We start from the raw sequence: 3,094 nt of genomic DNA, 5'->3' as shown, positions 1-3,094 counted from the left end.
AAAAGTTGGAGGAAAACACATTTTCACATTAGTTTTCCCTGAGGGGGGCAGAAAAGCTGCTCTGCAAAGTGGAAATTTTCTGATGAAGCACAATTTGTTCAGATCTCAGGGTGCTGCAAATAATAAGCATGAGAAGAATAGAAAACAGTAAGAACAAACTTCTCACTTTTTTGAAATTTGCTTTGTGGTGACGGAGCAAATTCAATTTGCAAATTCAAATCAGGTCCTAAAATCATATTGAGTAAAATAAACAAATGTTGCTTTATTGAAACATTCTAACCTGAGCATCCTAAGCATCATACTTCTGCATACATGGAAGACCATAAGAAAATCTCACTGTTTCGTTTAAGGTTTTCAGATTCAGAAAGAGCTTAAATGAAATTTAGCCTGGAGTAGAATACCCTGCAGAATGTGTCTGTGTGCACTTGAATGAGTGTGTAACTGCAGTGGAGGCTCCCTTTAGCCAGCTCTCTCCATATGGGTGAATTTACCTGGGCTGCCTCATCCCAGAAGGCAGCAACAGCTGGTGGTGTTATGTCAGAAAATGGAAAATAACTTCAGAGACTCAAAGTCACTCTCCAACTTCAAAGCCAGACATGTAAGACAAGTGAGGGAATGGCAGATTGTAACAAATCAGTCTTTGATTAATCTCTCCTGGGCTGTTCAAACAAATTTGCAATTTTTACTAAATACAAGCTTGGTGTGCTTCATTGATGAGAACAGCATGTATCTTATTTTTATGCCCAGATATCACTGCAGGCTAATGCCACCTGGCATCAGTGCTGTCTTGAAGCTTTGCTTCAGTTCATTCAAGACTTGATTTTGCAGCTGCTGATGCTTTTTGAGTGCCCCCTCCTCAACTGATCATATAAACTTTTCTTATGAACTGTGGAAAGCAATGCTTCCAAAAGGAACAGGATGGCATTTCATGTGTGATGAGCCCTCAGCTGGCTCTTGGGAGGAGCTGAACTAAGAGCTTCCTCTTTGACTCCTCACATCTTGTTCTGTAGCTTCAAAACCAGCAGTGGTGAGAGATTGATTTTACATGCCCCTGAGACTTCCCAGGGAGACGTTGATGTAGTTCTGGAAAGAACTGTGCTTTGTTCCTGTGAACCCTTTGCCCATCCTGGGCTGGGCTGGGTTCAGCAGGGCCACGCTTTTCTGTTATCCTGTGGAACAGCTGTGCTGCTGGAATAAACTGCTGCTGGGGTTTTGTTAACACTCTGCTCTTCCACATCTCACCTCAAGGCTGGACAAATAAAATGGCATTAGTAATGTTATCTGATGCAACTATCAGTTCCATGCCAAGTGGAATATCTCTTGAATTATCAGTTTGTGCAGCTGTGGTGCAGCTATTATGAAAGATCCCTAAGGATTTTCGCAGGCAATGTGGACAAGGATGGCTCTTAAATTTTACATTCAGGCATAGTTCAACTGTCACTAAGAAATAAAGGTCACTATAGAAACTGGAGTGAAATGTGAAGGCTAAATTAAGAAGAGAGAAGTCCACAGGCAAGTAACAACACTGTTCTGACTATCTGATGAAGACAGACATAAGCACGTCTACATGCACACATTTGCTTTTCTGATCTGTGCAGTGTTTTTAAGTGGATCTTCAGTTCTCCTAGGAAACCATCATTAGGCTAATTGAAATGCTACCTTTAAAAGCAACAAATGTCATGATACATCTTAAAGGCTTCCAAAGAATCAAATGGTGTTCATGCTAAGAAATAAGGTACAGTCTATATAAACATTTCAAGCACTGTGAGATAAACTATGAATGTTTCCAAAGCCAGTAGACTTTCCTTGTATTTTAAACTGTGTTTTTAAATGATTTTGCAGTGTTTTCCAGCAAGGTGAGGGTAGAAGTAGGACTCAGTCCCAGAGAAATGATTTTTTTCTAGTGAGTATTTAGCAATGGGAGTTTTTTGATTCTCTTTAGAGAGGAAATGGCTCACAGAATAGTTACTACCACTATTAGTATCGTGTCAATTGAGATAATGTTCATCTTCTCATTAAATAAGAGCATGCAACTAGAAGTCTGTTGTGTCTTTATGGAGCTGCTTCTCTTGTTGAATGTTTTACTCGTTCACACCAGGCAGCCAAATTCTCTAGTACATATGTGTGCTTTAGGATAAAAGATGCATATGTTAGAAAGAGAATTGGCCAGCAGTCAGAGAACTTTACTGAAAAGGCTGATTCTTTTTCCCTGTCAATAACTAAAAGATAGTTCTAACAATAGCCTGATATAACTTTGCTGTCATGGTGGTATTTGGGGAAGAACTTGGGGTCTGTAGGCTATCAATATGATTGTCCTTCTGAACAGTGTTTGTGGGGATTAAAGTAGAAAGTTTTTTGTCATAGCACCTTTTTTCTTATCATGGGGTGGGAATGGCATTGTCCTTCCTTCACAAGACCAGCAAAAGTCCATTTGGCTTCCTCTGAGGGTAAACTGTGATACAATTTTGTTAAAGAATATATTTATTCTTAGAAATCCTAACTTGTGCTTAATGGCTTGAAAATAGATGCATATTTTAATCAAATTTGGTCCATTTCTTTTCCTACAGATGGTGCTATTTTCCCATGAAAATCTTAAAAGTTTGAAAAATCAAATGGCTTCAATGCCAATTCATTTTTAGCCCAAAGGAAAAAGCCAGGATGTTGCAAGGACTGTTAGACTATGAAGCTGTGTTGCTCTGGTAGTGGATGGAAAGGAAATGGAAGCTCCCCAGTTCCAAAGCTGTCCCTCTCTATTTTGTCCAAGCAGCCTCTCAGTCTGAGCTCTGAAGTGCTGTCACATACTGGAATAGGCTCCTACACTGCTGGGATTCATTTCTGTGAAACTAAGTTTTGTTATTAAGTGCTCATGCATGCAAACAAGTGGGAAATATGGCTTCCAGAACTTTCTGGGTTTTTGTATTTCTGAATCTATTTTATCCCTCATTCTTTGTCATGACCCACTCTTTTATTGCTTTTGAAATATCCTATGGTCAAAACAAGGAGGTGACTTCATTCCACATCCCAGGGACTAAGCAAGCCTGACTGTTCTCTTGAGGTACGAGTTTAATGTATTAAATGCAGTAGACAGAGACTG

Source organism: Passer montanus, unplaced genomic scaffold (assembly GCF_014805655.1).
Source record: "Passer montanus isolate IOZ18808 unplaced genomic scaffold, ASM1480565v1 scaffold41, whole genome shotgun sequence".
Classification (NCBI taxonomy): Eukaryota; Metazoa; Chordata; class Aves; order Passeriformes; family Passeridae; genus Passer; species Passer montanus.
Note: the sequence above shows the minus strand (reverse complement) of the source record.